This window comes from Nicotiana tomentosiformis, chromosome 2 (genome assembly GCF_000390325.3).
Source record: "Nicotiana tomentosiformis chromosome 2, ASM39032v3, whole genome shotgun sequence".
Lineage (NCBI taxonomy): Eukaryota > Viridiplantae > Streptophyta > Magnoliopsida > Solanales > Solanaceae > Nicotiana > Nicotiana tomentosiformis.
Window position 1 is genome coordinate 101,245,434 of NC_090813.1, and position 11,072 is coordinate 101,256,505.

Sequence of the window (11,072 nt, forward strand, 5' to 3'; positions counted from 1 at the left end):
CCGAGTGGGTCCGGGCCCCAGGGCCCCAGTCGACTAAAATTATACTGGGTCATCAAATACGACCTAAGGAACCATAGTCACCGCCCCGCCTTGGCCGTTCCTCGTTATTTTAAGTTTTACGGCCATAAAACTAAAATTCATCTCGATTCCCATATTTTCATGTGCTATAGACCACGCCTTCTAAGTGGGTCCGGGGCCCCGGACCCCGATTGCCTAAAAATTTTCCAGACCATCAAATATGACCTAAGGAACCATAGTCACCACCCCGCCATGCCTGTTCCTCGTTGTTTTGCGTTTTAGGCCAAAAAACTAGAATTTCGCCCGATTCCCATATATTCGTGTAGCCCACGCCTTCCTAGTGGGTCAGGGCCCCCGGACCCCGATTGCCTAAAATTTTTCCGAGCCATCAAATACGACCTAAGGAACCATAGTCACCGCCCCACCGTGGCCGTTTCACGTTCTTTTCCATTTTACGGCCAAAAAACTAGAATTTCGCCTGATTCCCATATTTTTGTGTGCTATAGCCCATGTCTTCCGAGTGGGTCCGGGCCCCCGGACCCCGATCGCTTAAAATTATTCTGGGCCATCAAATACGACCTAAGGAACCATAGTCACCGCCTCGCCATGGCCGTTCCGCGTTGTTTTGCGTTTTACGGCAAAAAAACTAGAATTCCGCCCGATTCCCATATATTCGTGTGTTATAGCCCACGCCTTCCGAATGGGTCCGAGCCCTCTGACCCCGATCGCCTAAAATTATTTCGGGCCATCAAATACGACCTAAGGAAGCATAGTCACCGCCCCGCCATGGCCGTTCCTCGTTGTTTTGCATTTTACGGCCAAAAATCTAGAATTCCGCCCGATTCCCATATTTTCGTGTGCTATAGCCCACGCCTTCCGAGTGGGACCGGGCCCCCCAGACCCCGATCGCCTAAAATTATTTCGGGCCATCAAATACGACCTAAGGAACCATAGTCACTGCCCTGCCATGGCCCTTCCTCGTTGTTTTGGATTTTACAACAAAAAAACTAGAATTTCGCCTGATTCCCATATTTTCGTGTGCCATAGCCCATGCCTTCCGAGTGGGTCCGGGCACTAGGTCCCCGATCGCCTAAAATTATTCGGGGCCATCAAATACGACCTAAGTAACCATCGTCAGCGCCCCGCCATGGCCGTTCCTTGTTGTTTTGCGTTTTAGGCCAAAAAACTAGAATTCCGCCCGATTCCCATATATTCGTGTAGCCCACGCCTTCCTAGTGGGTCAGGGCCCCCGGACCCCGATTGCCTAAAATTTTTCCGAGCCATCAAATATGACCTAAGGAACCATAGTTACCGCCCCGCCGTGGCCGTTTCACGTTCTTTTCCATTTAACGGCCAAAAAACTAGAATTTTGCCTGATTCTCATATTTTCGTGTGCTATAGCCCATGTCTTCCGAGTGGGTCCGGGCCCCCAGACCCCGATCGCTTTAAATTATTTGGGGCCATCAAATACGACCTAAGGAACCATAGTCACCGCCCCGCCATGGCCGTTCCGCATTGTTTTGCGTTTTACGACAAAAAAACTAGAATTCCGCCCGATTCCCATATATTCGTGTGTTATAGCCCACGCCTTCCGAATGGGTCCGAGCCCTCTGACCCCGATTGCCTAAATTTATTCCAGGCCATCAAATACGACCTAAGGAAGCATAGTCACCGCCCCGCCATGGCCGTTCCTCGTTGTTTTGCATTTTATAGCCAAAAATCTAGAATTCTGCCTGATTCCCATATTTTCGTGTGATATAGCCCATGCCTTCCAAGTGGGTCCAGGCCCCCGGACCCCGATCACCTAAAATTATTTCGGGCCATCAAATACGACCTAAGGAACAATAGTCACAACCCGCCATGATCGTTCTTATTTTTTGGTGTTTTAAGTCCAAAAAACTAGAATTTCTCTCGATTCCCATATTTTCGTGTTCTAGCCCACGCCTTCTTATTGGGCCCGGGTCCTCCGAAACCGGATTGCCTAATAGTTTTCTGGCCATCAAATACGACCTAAGGAACCATATTCAACCCCCCGCCATGGCCATTCCTTGTTGTTTTGCGTTTTACGGTCAAAAAACTAGAATATTGCCCGATTCCCATATTTTCATGTGCTATAAAGCCCATGCTTTCCGAGTGGGTCTGGGCTCCCAGACCCCGATCGATTAAAATTATTCGGGGCCATCAAATACGACCTAAGGAACCATAGTCACCACCCCGCCATGGCCGTTCCTCTTTGTTTTGCATTTTACGGCCAAAAAACTAGAATTCCACCCGATTCCCATATATTCGTGTGCATTGCCCACGCCTTTCGATTGGGTCCGGGCCCCCAGACCCCGATCGACTAAAATTATTTTGGGTCATCAAATACGACCTAAGGAACCATAGTCACTGCCCCGCCTTGGCCGTTCCTCGTTGTTTTGCATTTTACGGCCATAAAACTAAAATTCCTCCCGATTCCCATATTTTCGTGTGCTATAGCCCACGCCTTCTAAGTGGGTCCAGGGCCCCGGACCCCGATCGCCTAAAATTTTTCTAGGCCATCAAATGTAACCTAAGGAACCATAGTCACCGCCCCGACATGGCCGTTGCTCGTTGTTTTGCATTTTACTGCCAAAAAACTAGAATTCCGCCCGATTCCCATATTTTCGTGTGCTATAGCCCATGCCTTCCGAGTGGGACCGGGCCCCCCCAGACCCCGATCGCCTAAAATTATTCCGGGCCATCAAATATGACCTAAGGAACCATAGTCACTGCCTTGCCATGGCCGTTCCTCGTTGTTTTGGATTTTACAGCAAAAAAACTAGAATTTTGCCAGATTCCCATATCTTCGTGTGCCATAGCCCATGCCTTCCGAGTGGGTCCGAGCACTAGGTCCCCGATCGCCTAAAATTATTTGGGGCCATCAAATACGACCTAAGTAACCATAGTCACCGCCCCGCCATGGCCGTTCCTTGTTGTTTTGCGTTTTAGGCCAAAAAACTAGAATTCCGCCCGATTCCCATATATTCGTGTAGCCTACGCCTTCCTAGTGGGTCTGGGCCCCCCGGACCCCGATTGCCTAAAATTTTTCTGAGCCATCAAATTCGACCTAAGGAACCATAGTCACCGCCCCGCCGTGGCCGTTTCACGTTCTTTTCCATTTTACGGCCAAAAAACTAGAATTTCGCCTGATTCCCATATTTTCGTGTGCTATAGCCCATGTCTTCCTAGTGGGTCCGGGCCCCCGGACCCCGATCGCTTAAAATTATTCGGGGCCATCAAATACGACCTAAGGAACCATAGTCACCTCCCCGCCATGGCCGTTCCGCGTTGTTTTGCGTTTTACGGCAAAAAAACTAGAATTCCGCCCGATTCCCATATATTCGTGTGTTATAGCCCACGCCTTCCGAATGGGTCCGAGCCCTCTGACCCCGATTGCCTAAATTTATTCCAGGCCATCAAATACGACCTAAGGAAGCGTAGTCACCGCCCCGCCATGGCCGTTCCTCATTGTTTTGCATTTTACGGCCAAAAATCTAGAATTCTGCCCGATTCCCATATTTTCGTGTGATATAGCCCATGCCTTCCAAGTGGGTCCGGGCCCTCGGACCCCGATCACCTAAAATTATTTCGGTCCATCAAATACGACCTAAGGAACAATAGTCACAACCCGCCATGATCGTTCTTATTTTTTGGTGTTTTAAGTCCAAAAAACTAGAATTTCTCTCTATTCCCATATTTTCGTGTTCTAGCCCACGCCTTCTTATTGGGCCCGGGTCCTCCGAAACCGGATTGCCTAATATTTTTCTGGCCATCAAATACGACCTAAGGAACCATATTCAACCCCCCGCCATGGCCATTCCTTGTTGTTTTGCGTTTTACGGTAAAAAAACTAGAATTTTGCCCGATTACCATATTTTCATGTGCTATAAAGCCCACACCTTCCGAGTGGGTCCGGGCTCCCAGACCCCGATCGATTAAAATTACTCGGGGCCATCAAATACGACCTAAGGAACCATAGTCACCACCCCGCCATGGCCGTTCCTCTTTGTTTTGCATTTTACGGCCAAAAAACTAGAATTCCACCTGATTCCCATATATTCATGTGCATAGCCCACGCCTTCCGATTGGGTCCGGGCCCCCGGACCCCGATCGACTAAAATTATTTTGGGACATCAAATACGACCTAAGGAACCATAGTCACCGCCCCGCCTTGGCCGTTCCTCGTTGTTTTGCATTTTACGGCCATAAAACTAAAATTCCTCCCGATTCCCATATTTTCATGTGCTATAGCCCACGCCTTCTAAGTGGGTCCAGGGCCCCGGACCCCGATCGCCTAAACTTTTTATAGGACATCAAATACGACCTAAGGAACCATAGTCACCGCCCCGACATGGTCATTCCTCGTTGTTTTGCGTTTTACCGCCAAAAAACTAGAATTCCGCCCGATTCCCATATTTTCGTATGCTATAGCCCACGCCTTCCGAGTGAGACCGGGCCCCCCAGGCCCCGATCGCCTAAAATTATTCCGGGCCATCAAATACGACCTAAAAAACCATAGTCACTACCCTGCCATGGACGTTCCTCGTTGTTTTGGATTTTACAGCAAAAAAACTAGAATTTCGCCTGATTCCCATATTTTCGTGTGCTATCCTTCCAAGTGGGTCCGGCCCACCGGACCCCGATCGCCTAAAATTTTTCCGAGCCATCCAATATGACCTTAGGAACCGTAGTCACCGCCCCGCCATGGCCGTTCCATGTTCTTTTGCATTTTACTGCCAAAAAACTAGAATTTCGCCCGATTCTCATATTTTTGTGTGCTATAGCCCATGTCTTCCTAGTGGGTCCGGGCCCTCGCACCCCGATCGCCTAAAATTATTCGGGGCCATCAAATACGACCTAAGGAACCATAGTCACCACCCCGCCTTGGCCGTTCCTCATTGTTTTGCATTTTACGGCCAAAAAACTAGAATTCCGCCCGATTCCCATATATTCGCGCCTTCCGAATGGGTCCGAGCCCCCTGACCTCGATCGCCTAAAATTATTCCATGCCATCAAATATGACCTAAGGAACCATAGTCACCACCCCGCCATGGTCGTTCCTTGTTGTTTTGCATTTTACGGCTAAAAAACTAGAATTTCGCCCGATTCCCATATATTCGTGTGCCATGGCCCACGCCTTCCTAGTGCGTCCGGGCTCCCCGGACCCCGATCGCCTAAAATTTTTCCGAGCTATCAAATACGACCTAAGGAACCATAGTCACCACCCCGCTATGACCGTTCCTCGTTGTTTTACATTTTATGACAAAAAAACTACAATTTTGCCCGATTCCCATATATTAGTGTGCTATAGCCCACGCCTTCCGAGTGGGTCCGGTCCCCGGACACCGACCACCTAAAATTATTCCGGCCATCAAATACGACCTAAGGAACAATAGTCACCGCCCTGCCATGACCGTTCCTCATTTTTTTCCTTTTTACGTCCAATAAACTAGAATTTCGGGCGATTGCCATATTTTGGTGAGCTAGCCCATGCCTTCCTAGTAGGTGCGGGCCCCCGGACCCCGATCGCCTAAAATTTATTTGGGCCATCAAATACGACCTAAGGAACCATAGTCACCACCTCGCCATGACCGTTCCTCGTTGTTTTGCTTTTTACGAACAAAAAACTAGAAATCCGCTCGATTCCCATATTTTCGTGTGTTGTAGCCCACGCCTTCCGAGTTAGCACGGGTCCCACGAAACCGGATGGCCTAAAATTTTTCTAGGCCATCAAATACGACCTAAGGAACCATAGTCACCGCCCCGCCGTGGCCGTTCCTCATTGTTTTGCGTTTTACGGCAAAAACACCAAAATTGCGCCCGATTCCCATATATTCGTGTGCTATAGCCCACGCCTTCCTAGTGGGTCCGGGCCCCATGGACCCCGATCGCCTAAAATTATTCATGGCCATCAAATATGACCTAAGGAACCATAGTCACCACCCCACCATGGCCGTTCCTCGTTGATTTGCATTTTACGGCACAAAAACTAGAATTCCGCCTGATTCCCATATATTCGTATGCTATAGCCCATGCCTTCCGAGTGGATCCGGGCCTCTCGGACCGCGATCGCCTAAAATATTTCTGGGCTATCACATATGACCTAAGGAACCATAGCCACTGCCCCGCTATGACCGATCTTCGTTGTTTTGCTTTATACGGCCAAAAAACTTAAATTTTGCCCGATTGCCATATTTTCGTGTGCTATAGCTCAAGCCTTCCAAGTGGGACGGGCCCCCGGACCCCGATCACCTAAAAAAATTTCGAGCCATCAAATACGAACTAAGGAACCATAGTCACTACCCTCCCATGGACGTTCCTCATTATTTTGCATTTTATGAACAAAAAACTAGAATTTCGCCCGATTCCCATATTTTCATGTGATATAGCCCACACCTTCCAAGTGGGTCCGGGCCCCCGGACCCCGATCCCCTAAAATTATTCCGGGCCATCAAATATGACCTAAGGAACTATAGTCACCATCCTGCCATGTCCGTTCCTCGATGTTTTGCATTTTACGGTCAAAACACTAGAATTTCGCCCGATTCCCATATTTTCGTGTGCTCAGCCCACACCTTCCGAGTTGGTCCGGGCCCCATGGACCCCGATCGCTTAAATTTATTTGGGCCATCAAATACGACAGAAGGATCCATAGTCACCGCCCCACCATGACCATTCCTCGTTGTTTTGCTTTTTACGACCAAAAAACTAGAATTCCGCCCGATTTCCATATTTTCGTGTGCTCTAGCCCACGCCTTCCGAGTGGTCCCGGGTCCCCCAAAACCGGATTGCCTTAAAATTTTCAAGGTCATCAAATACGACCTAAGGAACCATATTCACCGCCCCGCCATGGCCATTCATCGTTGTTTTGTGTTTTACGGCAAAAAAAACTAGAATTTCGCCCGATTCCCTTATTTTCGTGTGCTTTAAGACCACGCCTTCCGAGTGGGTCCAGGCCCCCGGACCCCGATCACTTAAAATTATTTAGGGACATCAAATACGACCTAAGGAACCATAGTCACCGCCCCTTCATGGCCGTTCCTCGTTGTTTTGCATTTTACGGCCAAAAAACTAGAATTCCGCCTGATTCCATATATTCGTGTGCTAGCCCACGCCTTCCGAGCGCCTAAAATTTTTCTGAGCCATCAAATACGACCTAAGGAACCATAGTCACCTCCCCGCCATGGCCGTTCCTCATTGTTTTGCATTTTACAGCCAAAAAACTAGAATTTCGCCGGATTCCCATATTTTCGTGTGCTATAGCCTATGCCTTCCGAGTGAGTCCGGGCTCCCGGACTCCGATCGCCTAAAAGTAATAGGGGTCATCAAATACGACCTAAGGAACCATAGTCACCACGCCGCCATGGACGTTCCTCGTTGTTTTGGGTTTTACGGCCAAAAACCTAGAATTCCGCCCGATTCCCATATTTTCGTGTGCTATAGCCCATGCCTTCCGAATGGGTTCGAGCCCCTGACCCCGATCGCCTAAAATAATTCCGGGCCATCAAATACGACCTAATGAACCATAGTCACCGCCCCTCCATGGCTGTTCCTCATTGTTTTGCGTTTTACGGCCAAAAAACTAGAATTTCCCCCGATTCCCATATTTTCGTGTGATATAGCCCACGCCTTCAAAGTGGGTCCGGGCCCTCGGACCCCCAATCGCCTAAAATGTTTTCGGGCCATCAACTACGACCTAAGGAACTATAGTCACCGCCCCGCCATGACCGTTCCTCGTTTTTTTCCTTTTTACGTCAAAAAGAATTCTAATTTCGAGCGATTGCCATATTTTCGTGAGCAATAGCCCATGCCTTCTGTGTGGGACTGGGCCCCCCGGACCCCGATTGCCTAAAATTTATTTGTAAGCTATAGCCCATACCTTCTGAGTGGGTCCGGGCCCTTTGGACCCCGATCGCCTAAAATTTATTTGGGCCATCAAATACGACCTAAGGAACCATAGTCACCGCCCCGCCATAACCGTTCCTCGTTGTTTTGCGTTTTACGGCCAAAAAACTAGAATTCCGCCCGATTCCCATTTATTCGTGTGCTATAGCCCACGCCTTCCTAGTGGGTCCGGTCCCCCCGGACTTTGATCGCCTAAAATTTTTCCGGGCTATCAAATACAACCTAAGGAACCATAGTCACCGCCCCGCCATGACTGTTCCTCGTTGTTTTGCTTCTTACAACCAAAAAACTAGAATTCTGTCTGATTCCCTTATTTTCGTGTACTCTAGCCCACGCCTTCCGAGTGGGCCCGGGTCCCCCGAAACCAGATTGCCTAACATTTTTCCAGGCCATCAAATATGACCTAAGGAACCATAGTCACCGCCCCACCATGGCCGTTCCTCGTTGTTTTGCGTTTTACGGCCAAATAACTAGAATTCCACCCGTTTCCTATATATTCACGTGCTATAGCCCATGCCTTCTTAGTATGTCCGGGCCCACCGGACCCCGATCACCTAAAATTATTTTGGGCCATCAAACACTAACTAAGGAACCATAGTCACCACCCCGCCATGACGGTTCCTCGTTGTTTTGCGTTTTACGGCCAAATAACTAGAATTCCGCCTGATTCCCATATACTCATGTGCTATAGCCCACGCCTTCCGAGTGGGTCCAGGCCCCCAGACCCCGATTGCCTAAAATTATTCTGGGCCATCAAATTCGACTTAATGAACAATAGTCTCCGCCCCGCCTTGGCCGTTTCTCGTTGTTTTGCGTTTTACGGCCAAAAAACTAGAATTCCTCCCGATTCCCATATTTTCGTGTGCTATATAGCCCACACCTTCCGAGTGGGTCTGGGCCACCGGACCCTGATCGCCTAAAATTATTCGGGGCCATCAAAGACGACCTAAGGAACCATAGTCACCGCCCTGCCATGGCCGTTCCTCGTTGTTTTGCGTTTTACGGCCAAAAACTAGAATTCTGCCCGATTCCCAAATATTCGTGTGCTATAGCCCACGCCTTCCGAGTGGGTCCGGGCCCCCGGACCCCGATCGCCTAAAATTATTCTAGGCCATCAAATTCGACCAAAGGAATCATAGTCACCGCCCCGCCTTGGCATTTCCTCGTTGTTTTGCCTTTTACGGCCATAAAACTAGAATTCCTCCCGATTCCCATCTTTTCATGTGCTATAGCCCACACCTTCTAAGTGGGTCCGGGCCCCTGGACCCCGATCGCCTAAAATTATTTGGGCCCATCAAATACGACCTAAGGAACCATAGTCACCGCCCCGCCATGGCCGTTCCTCATTGTTTTGCATTTTACGGTAAAAAACTAGAATTCCGCCCGATTCCCAAATATTCGTGTGCTATGGCCCACGCCTTCCTAATGGGTCCGGCCCCCCGGAACCCGATCGCCTAAAAATTTTCCGGGCTATCAAATATGACCTAAAAAACCATAGTATATGCCCCGCCATGGCCGTTCCTCATTGTTTTGTGTTTTACGGCCAAAAACTCGAATTCTGCCCGATTCCCATATATTCGTGTGCTATAGCCCACGCCTTCCGAGTGGGTCCGGGCCCCCGGACCCCGATTGCCTAAAATTATTCTGGGCCATCAAATTCGACCTAAGGAACTATAGTCACTGCCCCGCCTTGGCCGTTCCTCGTTGTTTTGCGTTTTACGGCCATAAAACAAGAATTCCTCCCGATTCCCATATTTTCGTGTGCTATAGCCCACACCTTCTAAGTGGGTTCGGGCCCCCGGACCCCGATTGCCTAAAATTATTCGGGGCCATCAAATACGACCTATGGAACCATAGTCACCGCCCTGCCATGGTTGTTCCTCGTTGTTTTGCGTTTTACGGTCAAAAAACTAGAATTCCGCCCGATTCCCATATATTCGTGTGCTTTGGACCACGCCTTCCTAATGGGTACGGGCCCCCCCAGACCCCGATCGCCTAATATTTTTCTGGGATTTCAAATATGACCTAAGGAACCATAGTCACTGCCCCGCCTTGGCTGTTCCTCGTTGTTTTGCATTTTTCGGCCATAAAACTAGAATTCCTCCCGATTCCCATATTTTCGTGTGCTATAGCCCACACCTTCTAAGTGGGTTCGGGCCCCCGGACCCTGATCACCTAAACTTATTCGGGGCCATCAAATACGACCTATGGGACCATAGTCACCGCCCCGCCATGGCCGTTCCTCGTTGTTTTGCGTTTTACGGTCAAAAAACTAGAATTCCGCCCGATTCCCATATATTCGTGTGCTTTGGACCACACCTTCCTAATGGGTACGACCCCCCGGACCCCGATCGCCTAATATTTTTCCGGAATTTCAAATATGACCTAAGGAACCATAGTCACCGCCCCTCCATGACCGTTCCTCGTTGTTTTGCATTTTACGGATAAAAAACTAGAATTTTGCCCGATTCCCATATGTTCGTGTGCTATAACCCATACCTTCCGAGTGGGTTCTGGCACCCGGACCCCGATCGCCTAAAATTATTCGGGGCCATCAAATACGACCTAAGGCACCATAGTCACCGCCCCGCCATGGCCGTTCCTTGTTATTTTGCGTTTTACGGCCAAAAAACTAGAATTCCGCCCGATTCCCATATATTTGTGTACTATAGCCCACGCCTTCCGAGTGGGTCCAGGCCCCCGGACCCCGATCGCCTAAAATTATTCTAGCCATCAAATTCGACCTAAGGAACCACAGTCACCTCCCCGCCATGGCTGTTCCTCGTTGTTTTGCATTTTACAACCAAAAAACTAGAATTTCGCCGGATTCCCATATTTTCGTGTGCTATAGCCTATGCCTTACGAGTGTGTCCGGGCTCCCGGACCCTGATCGCCTAAAAGTAATAGAGTCCATCAAATACGACCTAAGGAACCATAGTCACCGCCCCGCCATGGCAGTTCCTCGTTGTTTTGCGTTTTACGGCCAAAAAACAAGAATTCCGCCTGATTCCCATATTTTCGTGTGCTATAGCCCACGCCTTTCGAATGGTTCCGAGCCCCCTGACCCCGATCGCCTAAAATAATTTCGGGCCATCAAATACGACCTAAGGAACCATAGTCACCGCCCT